This window comes from Haliaeetus albicilla, chromosome 9 (genome assembly GCF_947461875.1).
Source record: "Haliaeetus albicilla chromosome 9, bHalAlb1.1, whole genome shotgun sequence".
In the NCBI taxonomy this organism is placed as follows: domain Eukaryota; kingdom Metazoa; phylum Chordata; class Aves; order Accipitriformes; family Accipitridae; genus Haliaeetus; species Haliaeetus albicilla.
The window spans coordinates 18,301,489-18,313,332 of NC_091491.1; the positions used below are offsets into that span (position 1 = coordinate 18,301,489).

Sequence of the window (11,844 nt, forward strand, 5' to 3'; positions counted from 1 at the left end):
AGGTTTCCCATAAAACAGTAACTATTAGAGTTCTGTTTCTAAATGCAGTTAAGGGAGTTTTAGGGTGCCCTGAGCCCTCTTACACTGACCAACTTTTTTTTTCATAAGAAAACTAGAAAAACCTTTTATCCCATGAGTTAATCGTTTAGCCATATGCAAGCTTTAAGCTTTCAACAACAGGCCCATTATGAAGTTCAGGTTTTCTGAATAATCCTCTGCAATAAAAGCTACTGTCTTTTAATGAGAACTTCAAGGCAGTGCAACAAAGTTGCTTAATCAAAAAATAATTCACTACTATGTGATTAGCAGCTCATGCAAGAGATTATCTTGTTGAAATAAGTATATACTGTGCATAGTAATAAGAATTTAAAGCAGTGACATATACAAAGAGCTCATTCAGAAATTGAAGCATAAGGCCTTTTATTTGTAGAACAGCTTATAAGAGTAATACGTGTGTTACAGCTGCATTATCACCATGATTATATTGCAGATGACCTGTGCAAATAAGCAAGAGTTTATAGTAGCTTTGCTTACACCATTTTTTACAGAAACTTTGTAATCAGTCAGAGGGTGTCCTTGGGGCTACTGGAAAATATTGAATATGAAATGTTGCAATTCAGCATATTCAGATAGAATCATGATTCTGAGTATCTGTTTAGCCAGCTGAGATACACACAAGTACTGGGACCTCTCTGTCCTCTCAGAGCTACTCATGTACTGGGATATGAGAAATCAGCAGACCAAAAACCTGTTTGCTCAATAAGTTCCAATGACAAATTAAAGACAGTCAGAGGCCCTTTGCAGATGAGTCATTAGAAATTAAATAGGAGACGTTTCTCAGGTGCACAGAATTGTTAGCCTGCTCCAGCTGGCGTCATGTCCCCATTCAATACTGGTGCTGGCTGAACTGCATATGACTGAAAGAGAGAGAAGTTTGTTGTAAAATGCCTGGGTTAAGATTACATCTGTTCTTCTAAAATAATTATATTCTCCTATATTATCAGCTCTTCAACTGTCCTTGTATTGAAATCAGCAACTAAGAACCTTGGAAACCTGTCCTTTCTGATAGTGACTTGCAAACTGAGCTGGTCATCAGCACGTGGCCAAAGCTTCCATTTCTGGCTTGCCAAGAAAGCACAAATCCACATACTGCCTGCTCATGTGGGTAGACCTCCCTCTAGCCCATACTTCAGCAAAAATCACTGGTGCATAGCTATCTAGATCGCTCCTGACATTTCACAGTGTTTCTGATCTATAATACTTGCCTGCAGAGGTTGGCTAACAAATATGATGGTAAGCTCTGAGCCCACTGTCACAGTAGTTGCTCATTCTATAATATCACCTTGTCCTGAGAGTGCATAGTTCTACTAGTTTAATTTACACATGCACTTAGATAACATCATGACATGTGAGACAAAATACAGAGACAGGAATAATTTGTTTCAACTGTATTTCTAGGTCTAGTGGTTTTCACTGATGTTAAGGAATCTTCTATCATCAAAGATCTTTTTTTCCCTGACTTTCTTGGTGCTGTCAGGAAAGCTCACTCAGCCACTTACAGTCTAGCTTACGGATATAATAAAGGACCAGGTTCACACCTGTGATAAATTGGCATTGCTCTGTCTGGAATCAATAGAGCTGTATTGATACACTCCAACCGCAGACTGCTCAACTGGTGCAAAGCTCAGTCTAGACCAAGGAGCAAGTTTTAAAACTAAGCAGAGGAGTTTAAAAAAACTGTACTCATTTTTCTGCTCTGTACCCTAATCTTTCAAAAGAAACATTACCTACCAGAACCAGAATTAGAAACATTTATTAGGAAAATGTGTCAAGAGCAGGGAAGCATGTTTGATAATTAAGATCAATTTCTGTGTCAGGGCACTGCTATTTTAACTGAAAACCTGCAAAATATCCAAATCCTGGTGCAATGTTTTCTGCCAAGGCGTTCATGCTTATGTTGGACTTGGGTAATTTTTTTGTTTTATCACAAATGTCATCCCTGTTTTCTCTGAGTGTTTGTATTTCTTTATGTTCAATATATTTTAAACAGTTTTACTGAATGTGAATGCAGTCACTGACATCAGGCACTGGACATCAGCTGTGTTTTGTTAAAGTTCATTCGAATTAATAAAAGTTATCAGTTATTTGTAATATTAGATAGCTTTGATCTCTGACCTTGATTTATGTACTTTTGCCATTGGTGCTGAATACATCATTTCTGTGATGGGATACATAGCAATCCCATCATTGTTATGTGCCAGGAAAAATGCTGGATTGCAACGAGGCTAAAGCATACTTGCTAAATACACAGCTTTTTATCATTCAGCAAAATGGAGAAAGATGAGGGAAAGGTCAGGGGGAAGAGCATGTTAACTGGAGCCATAGGGGTTGACCTCAACATCGCTGAAAGTTAATAGAAGTTTTTCAAATGGTTTCAGACAACATTGTGGAGAAAAGTAAAAGTCTTATGTCCAGACCCTGCTTTGTAGGATTGCACTGATACATGTTGATGAGGCAACATCAGCATGGATGAGATCACAGTGGAATAAAACAGAAGTGTGCCCCCACCTTTTTTTTCAAATAATTTTGTCATCTCTGTGAAGATTGAGTTCAATGTGAATCTTGTCTTCATATCCTTGAGATTATTCCTCACCTCACTGACAATGATATAATTTAACATAATGGAGGATGCACCTGTAGTCATAGTTTCTAACCTTGTAGATTATTTCACAGGGCATCAGACGAATGGGACAAAGAATGAGAGATGCAGTTCTAAAATAAAGCATGAGTTTTAGAAATGCAGTGAGCATGACTTAACTCTCCTTGTATTGGAAGTACAATGGGAACAGAATCAAGCCATGTCTGAGAGCTCCTGAAAATCTCATTATGTATGTCCTTCTTATTACTTACATCTTTTACATATGTCATGTAGTGCCAGTCTAATAGCAGTAGATAAGAATTACTTCTTTTTTTACACAGATCCTTTAATTTAGAGACACCCAGCAGTATTCTAGTGTTCAGGTGCTTTCCTCCACTATTTGTAAATCAAAGTCTTAAGCTGTAGTGCTTTATCGAATACCGTGACAAATAGGGATGAACTGCATTCTCCCCTATAGTCATAAAATTGATTTAATATTTCAATTAATCTTTGCTACACCTTCTCCAAAAATTTATGTGGATACATTCTGAGTAAGTCATCTTCAGGACTTAAATAAATACTAACATAAATATCACTTAATTTATTTGTTCTCTATAAAATTCCTTTATATCACTCTGGCAGTCAAATGCAAGTATTGCTTCCATCAACCAGAACACAGGAGTATCAGACGAGATTGCCTTAACAAAGAGATTTTCACATTTTTGTTAAATATTTTTGCATTCAAAGTCTGGTTTTCATATCCAGTGAAATGGTTCTTCACAGCTTTGTAGGGTGGAAATTTTATTATAATCTACCCTTTAATATCAAATTAAAATAAAAGAGTATTCTAAAATAAGGGACATTTTTCTTTCTGGAAAAGAGAAATGGACAGGCTCTCCTCATTAGGGCTTTTCTTATTTTCCCTGTCATACAAGATTGCAGAGGGGCTGACAAGATTTCATGAAGCATTTTTGTGTATGTGAATTTTTTGATGTGAGGCACTATGGTTCATATTTTTTCTGTAATGAACCTTCATGGTCATAATTTGATGAAGAAGAGACACACAACTCCTGCTATACTGTGCTAAGGTAGTCCAGAAGTGGTGAGATGAACGGGCGTGTGGATGGATGCATTGTTAACATAAGATTTCTGAAGTCTAATGCTTTTTGCCTAAGTACTTTTCCTTCAAACCAGAATCTTAAATTCACTAAATGTAGCAAGCAATTAACTCTGCATTAGCAAGCATATCCATGAATCCCCCCCCTCCCAAGCTCACAGAAGGTCTCACCCTGCAGTCATTGCAGTCCTTGGCAAGGAATTTACTGACTTTAGCAGATTTTAGATCATTCCCCAGTAGTGTCCTACTATGAATGGTAAAGAATTGGATTAAAAATTATGTTTTGGGTGTTTTGTGAAATATAACATACTATCCTGAAAAGTAGTGTCTAATGAAAATAAAGAAAGAAAACAGTATATGGGGAAAAGGGCTCCTTTTCTCTTGCTGGGTCTGCCCTTCTGGATATTATTTCAGTACTAGTTTGTGACCTAGTGATAACTTTGAACTCTAATGCTATCAGAGATCCTAAGGCCTCCGTTGGGTAGTGATGGCCCCAAGCAGCAAGCCCTTTGCTCAGGACCTCCACATCAAGTTCCAGGCACAGTGCAGGATTCATTTCTTCATATATTTCAGAGGGAGTCAATTAGAAAGCTCGGTTTTTTTCTAAAAACACAATTGATCCTATTTGTAAGAGTCTTAGGAAATACTCTCGTGGTACAGAGTTATATTAACAAAAAAGAGGGTGAGGTCTCCTAGGCCGTGCACTGAGAAGTGGTCAAACTGCCCAAATAAAGATGATGGCACTTCCCTGTGCTTACTCTGAGCAGCAGTTACTGGTTTTCCTTACTACATTGCATACGACTTGTAAATGATACTTCCCTGTGCACGTGACTGCAACAGATAGTTAGACATATTTAAAACACTGGAATGAAAAAGTACCCAGCATATAGGGTTGAAAGAGTAGTTGAAGTAGAGATTTTTTTTTCCTCCTCTGTTTCCTCATAGTCTCCCCATTTTGCTAACTTTACAGTTTAAGAAATTGAGTTAAGGGCCTTAAACTACCTCACAGTTCAGCTTTTTGAGCTCAGCTGTAGTTGAAAAAGCTGGCTGCTCACTTGGGCTGATGGGGGAAGGAGAAGATTCTCTTTGAAGTGGACCTGGAGGGGAAGCAGTAAACTGGGAGAACCAGCTGGGAGAAGTGGCGGAGATTATACCTGTCTTCTTGGTAAAAGCAAGCACAGTTAGTGCTTATTATTCCACTTTAAAATGTAGAGACGTATTAGGTTCTAAAATACTTGTGGAAACAGCAGGTACAGCTAAGGTAGTTCTTTCATCTATCACTAATGAAAAATGTACAAAAATATTCAGGGGCAGCACTGTTACCTGTGCATTTGATGCTTTTAGAGTCATTAGACAATTATACAGCTCCTAACAAGGAGTCTAACTTGGGACCAGCATCTGTAAACCTCAATTAATGCACAGTGTATCTACCCATTTAATAAGTGGTGCTTTTATACTTGGGCTTGCTGGTGTCTGCTTTCCCGCTGTTGGTTGCCAGATGGAATTTAAGTCTTGCTTCATTAAGCCCTAAATGGCTTGGGCCATGTTTGACTTTCTTGCCTTGTGGTACCATCATGCATCCAGCAGAGGCACGAGTCATCAGTGACACGCTCTAGAAGTTACTGAGACCTTTGCGTTCAATTTTGTACGAGGAGTAATAGATTGTCTCCGCCTTTCAAACCAGAACCTCAGTGTCTTGACCCTCCTGGCAGAAGAAAACACTCTTCCCTTCTTGCACACATCTAAAGAAGGGATGGGGTGAGCTAGGTCAAAGTTTCATGGAGGTGTACCTTACCTTAGAGAGACAGCTGACCAAAGCTGATGGGGAGACTAGTCTGGTGAAGAGCTGTGGTGGGCAGGGAGAACCTGTAGTACTTTAAGTTGTGTGTGACATATCTGAAGTGGAAGGAAATGTGAAAGGAAATGAAAAATTAAGCTCCCAAGGAAGGTAAATGCTGATACTCTGATAATCAGTAAACATTCAGCTATGTTGAAAACATGGGTCAGATATGATATTGGCATAACATTAGCCCCATGAAGCTGATGATAATTCTATCCTACTGCTGCTACCAAGTTCTGTGCACAATTATAGAGGTCCAGTACAGTTAGCATCAGCTAAATTATGTTAAAAATAATCAATAGGAGACTGTCATTTTGTGTGTCAGTTTAGATCACACAGGGGCTTTTTATAAATCTCATTGGGAAGAAAAATATTTGGTTCTTTTCCATTTTGGTTCACACAGTGAGGGCACAGATGTCTGGCATCTTTTTCAGTTACGTTTTTGCAAGTGGCACCACATTGCCACAGGGTGCAGTGCCAAGCTGGCATCCTCACACTCTTTTCTTCCAGCTCAGGGCTCTAGCAGTAGATGAAGTCCTCACTTGTTCCTCCTCTCACCTGCCAGCATGGGCTAGCAGTGGGCAAACATGGGACAGACCTATTTAAAAACAGAATATTGCTCTTTTCATGCCTTCTTCTATGAAGCAATCTGCAATGTGTGCTGGGACTATACTCGTTTTTAAACACAGCAGGCAACTGCTCTGACTTGCATCCCAGAGAGCCCCAGTGGCTTCAGGAGGCTATAAAGGCTGAGAGCAAATTTGGTCTCCTGCACTCACATAACCTGGGCAGTATGTCTGACGCCTCAGCAGAGCCTCTGGCAGTTTCCCCAAGGTGTGCTTGCTGCAGCAAACAGGACAGGAGCCATCCTGGAGCTGGGCAGGTCATGAAAGGTTCCCAGCAAGCTTTTCCTGAAGTGAAGTGGAAATACCAGCATGGCAGGCACAGTGCAGGCATGGGACTTACATGCATGGGATGCTCTGCCTGCAAGAGATGGATCTGATCTCTGTTTCTCACTTGGGGCTAACTAGTCTTTAGGGCTGAAGAAAGGGGTGGCATGTACCTGCTCTGGCCAGCTGAGACCACTCAGTCTCTCCCTGTACCCCCTGCAACCTGCTTTCAGCTTCCTTCCTGTGCTCTGGCTGGGCCTGGTGCCTCCTCCCTGCTTGGCTCCCTAGACAGAGGCACAACAGGGCTTTAAATTTTGGAAACACAGGAGGGAAATCCCAGAAGGAAGCCAAGTACTGAATGTGAGGGGAGTGCTGCCCAAGACTACAGCTCTTGTCCCAGTCTCAAGCTTTGCCCAGTTTACCAGGTGCTTTGTGTCTTCTCCCACTCACTCCGCTCTCCATCTGCACTGGACTGAGCCAGTTGGACCCCTGGCTGCTGATGCCAGCAGCCTTTCTTGTTCTATCTTAGTTTTGGTTTCCAGCAATTTTTTTCCATGTTATGTCACATTAGCAAAGATCTACTTGGACACATGCTGCCTGCCTTCTTCTGCCACATAAATATCTCTGTGGAGGGATGGAAGCTTTTCCGCTGCCAGAGTAGGGCAGGGGACCCAGTCTCCCAGCACCTCTCCAACTCTGCATTCCCTGCGGAAAAGCCAGTTAGTTGCTGGCCACATGCACTGCTGGTGAGCACCACAAGAGGCCTCTGCCCTAGGAACCAGCCATGACCACCAGCTCATCTCTGAGCAGATCCTGAGGATCTGTCACAAGGCAAAATTGTTGTAGGTGATGAGAAGCAGCATGAGGGTTACTTTTTGCGTGTGCCCTCCTTTCTAAAGCCCTCCGCCAGCAAAACCACTCTGAATTCACGGTAGTGCAATCAGACTGCAGAAGGGCAGAAGAGTACATTAATGGATTTGCTTTTCAGTCATTTACATGTTAAGGGTTAAATATGGCACAAAAAGCCTGTTTAAATGTCCTTTAAGCATCCCTTAAGCTTCCTGCTTTCCCCTCTTCTCCTTGATGCATAGCCAGGGCTTTGGCCTGCTGTGAGGCCAGAAGCCTGTGTGTAGCTGCCAGCTCTGCATACAGCACAGGGCAGAGCAGGAGGGATGGAGCGTGTGGCTGCCTGCTAACAGTCCGCAGCTGCCATGGCCTAACATTGGCACGCTGCCGGCGATGGGCACAGTGGCCAGGCTGGGGCACGGTCATGCTGCTCTGACTTGCCTTTGCAGTTTGCACCAGTTCAGCAAGAGCAGCGAGGATCCTGTGTATCCCAAGTGGATCTTGGCAAGAGTGGGGATGTTGTATTATATCGTGGGCTGTCTGGGTGGTCCATGCCATGGGGCTCCTGGAGAACAGTCTTGGTGACCTCTCATGGTTCACACGTTGAAACAAACCAGTGCTGTATAGACATCGACATGGGTGAGCAATGCTAGGGATTAGTATGCTCCAGTGTATAGTTAAAGCATATACAGTGGCCTGGTATTTTCTTCAGAAATTTCTCTGCATCTGGAATGGCCCCCTGGCACTGGAAGTTCTTATCTGGCTATGATGGCTATGATCTACAGGAAGATAGCTTATGCTAAGCTAGAGAGGTGCCTAAGCTCAGCGTCAGTCTGCAAACTAATGGGGGCACCTGCTGGGTTGTGGTCTTTTTTTTTAATTAGCTATTACAAGAGCTGAGCATCTGGGATTCCCTTTGAATCTGGAATGCTTCAGATGGAGGCCAGCTCTGGCCAGCACATTGGTGCTGATCAGTCCATTGTTTTGGTCATGCATTACTTGTACAGCAGCAAAGAGACACCCACCTTTCCGGAAGAAAAACAGCTTTGAATTTCCCGTACTGAAGTGTCCAGGCTTCCATACTGATTCTGACAGCTTTCCCAAGCACTTGGAGTAGTGGAAGCAAATAGTTCCTTGTTTTACTGACATAGGAGACAAATCAGTATCTCCATGCAGATTGGATCTTTTTTCCTTTTGATTAAATGATATTGCATCCACAGAAGTCGTTAGAGTTCCAAATACTTTGCAATTAATCATGAAGAGAGCAAATGAATCATTGATTTAACATTAAGAGAGCTTTTTTTTTTTGGCAGTATATTCTCCTGCCAACTTACGTTACCAGTAACTATTCAATAAAGAGTAAAATCATACATTTGGTCTGTTTTAGCATGTGCCTCAAACTTCATAAATATCAATACAGATACAGCCAAGCAAATCTTCTTGCTGATTGTCAGCTCTAGCTGACAATATATCTAGCAATAAAGGCTTTCAACAGAAAAGCAGTGATGGATGTAGCTTTCTGATTTGTCCGTTGATACAGTTTGGGCAGTTGCATATATATTTGCAAGGTTTAGTGATAGCTCTGTGGGTGAGAAAGGCATGGAGGTGGCAGGGAGATATTATCCGGCCTACACCAAAAGACATATTAGCTTTTTGTCGGTAGTGTGTGTGTGTGTCTGTGTGAAAGACTGCTTATGAGCATATGCACAAAAATCCACAGAGGTATTGGTGCTGTTGGCTGAGTATGTATTTGTGTCCATATGTAAACTATCTTCATTGGAAAGGAAGTCCAGAGAACTTTACAAATAATGCATATGTACATAAAAGGTGAAGGTTATGAACTTACGCACTCAAAAAATTAGGAAATGTGCTCAGTGCTCTAAAACTGACCTGTAGATTTGACTTTTGTGTATTAGACAGTGCGACTTGTGGACAAAGGTTTCCCTGCTGTTGGGGCATTTGGCATTTGTTATGTTGAACCAAATGTAAGTGAAGAAGGCTGCAGCAGGCGAGGGTGGAAGAGAGATCTGAGCCTCCCACTCCATGCTCTGCATCTGCCATGTCTAGTAGTGTGTGACCACACGCAGTTGGATCAGCTTGCCAATCTGGAAGAAAACGTCGCTTTTATTTTGGTGAGTTACTTTACTATGAGCTCAGTGAGCTGGATCCAGGCACTGCACACTTGCACAACCTGAGGCAAGGGAGGTGGCTAAAGCATATGGCAGGAACAGGAGAGAAGGGAGAACAGGACCACTTTTTTCAACAAGAGCCTGCAGCTCTGGATGTAATGAAATCCAAAGCCGCAGCCTTAAAGCGGAATATCACTCGTGTCTAATGGAGCACGAATTCAGGTGGCAGCCTTTTCTTTCTTAACATGGTCTTTCTACCCCACCCAATTCCCCATCCTCAATTTACAGAAACATTATTGTACTGAGATTTTTACTCATCTGTGAAATACAGTCTTTGGCCACTGGTTCACAATGGGTTAGTTCCTGTGCAGGTTCATGTGCAAACACAGAGGACTGTGCACTGGGAATGAGGCTATCCAACCAGGGTTTGTTTGTTTCCTTCTTTTCCTTGCAAACAAGGTATTACATATAATCACTGGATAAGATAAAAAAGCAGATCAGAGAAAATTCTAGAAATAACAGAAAAGGTGCCTTCAATTTAGGACAGAAGAGCGAATATTTGAACATCTGATGTGTATTTATATCAGAGAAAACTGTTAAAAGGCTAGAGATTTATCCAGCATAAGAAAAAATTGCATTAGTCTATAATGTGTTCTAGTAAGATCCTGTAACTCTATGCACATGAATATTCACCACTGAAGTTAACGATACTGCTTTTAAAGTTAGGTACTTGATTTTAGGTACCTTGCTCAATCACACCCATTGTATCAACTTCTCTTAATGACTGTTGCTTGGATTTGGTCATAGAAAGTTTTTATGGGGCTCCAAGGTTAATCTATCACTATCTTTCTTTTCTCCCATCCCCAAAGTGCCATAACATCTTCAAGCTTCCTTTGTACCTTGTTTTATGTTTTTGTCAGCTCTATTGGTCCTTGAGCTTAAAAATATTGTCCTATAATACATGAGTGGAGGAGGGAAGGCAATTGGGGCCAGAGTACAATTACCCTCTTCTGTAGCTTTTGGTGCATTTCAAGTGCCAGTATCACCTACAGGTGAACTAAAATGTCATGCTTATAAAAATATAAAAAATTATAAAATATATATATATCCATAAATCTATTCAAGCAGCATCAATAATGGATGAGTACATTAAATTTTAGAAGCATATTTCTGCTAACTTACTGGAAGAGGAATCCTGTAATTCATTGGAGAGTCTCATTCTTATGAATTATTGTCTTCATCATTTAAGGAATATTTCATCTCCTGAAGATGATCTTCAGCCACTGTAACTTGTATTTGGCTTTCAGCTATATTTCTTTATCTTCCTTAATGTATATGATCTTGTGCAGTTCAGTTCAGAAAATTGGGAGTCCCTGCTTTCTCGTTTCTGGAACTTGTTTATTCAAGAGTACTATTTAAGTAAACACACTACAGAAGTATGACCAGCTTCTATTTTCTCCCTCCTTCCTTGTGATCATCACTTGTTTACTTCACCAGCATTACCTGTAGCTCCTGAGCAGCAGTGTATGTATCTTACTTCTAAAGGAGGTGACCTGGCAGTGCCTCAGGCACACATAATGTGCTAAATAGGAAGCCGTTTAGTATGCCTGAATATCCCAGTCATGAAACTAGTGACAAATGGTTTGGTTTTATGAATAAAACATTGGGCCTGGTGACAGGATGACAGCTGAATTCCTGGCCCTTCCACACCTTGGGCACGTTATCGGTTGTTCTGTGACCTCACATTGCAAAGTGGAGGATAATGTCTTCTACCCTTTGCCTGCCTGCAATTAACAACTGAGGGCACTTCAGGCTGTGCAATTACATCTGCTGCGCCTGCCGCAGGGACCCTAATCTTAGCTGGGCTTCTAAGTGCTGAGTAAGGTTTGTCCTGGAGGGACCAGTTTACAGAGGATCTACAGTCTTTGTGATGCAGATGTTTAGTATTTTGTTCCTTACTTAAAAATGCAGTAGTGCTGGTAAATTCTGCAGTTGGCAAGGAAGAGCTTTAATGAGCAGTGGGGTGGAGGTGGGAAGGGAGCATCAGGCCAGGCATGAGGCTGGGCTCTAACCACAGCATCCAGTCCAGGGCACCAGGAATGAGGGAGTCCCTAGGCTGGCCTGGAGCACGTGATTCCCAACAGAAATCCTCCTGGGAAGAAGTCCTGTGTTCTCAAGTTATGTCTTCCCATCCTTCCTCTGGAAAATGAGGATAATAATACTTGAGCTATCTTCTCTGAGTGTTGCTTAATACTTGAATACTGTTTTGATCCCATGGAGTGCTGAGGATTATTGCTCTGTATAATCCCTATAATTCTATTATTCAGTGAATGAAGTGATTCAAATAAAATTCGAAGCACCTTTTTTGCAGACGCAGAGCCAAA

The 11,844-nt window shown here is 41.5% G+C and overlaps 1 long non-coding RNA gene across 1 annotated transcript; it reads right to left on the reverse strand.

Annotated features, from left to right (window-relative positions):
- Positions 1 to 409: 409 nt before the first annotated feature.
- Positions 410 to 8,476, reverse strand: LOC138686684 (uncharacterized). The gene is made up of 3 exons (XR_011325975.1): positions 8,357 to 8,476; positions 5,551 to 5,651; positions 410 to 917 (listed from the first exon to the last, which is right to left on the reverse strand). It is a non-coding gene; the product is annotated as an uncharacterized lncRNA (long non-coding RNA).
- Between the last annotated feature and the right edge of the window lie 3,368 nt (positions 8,477 to 11,844).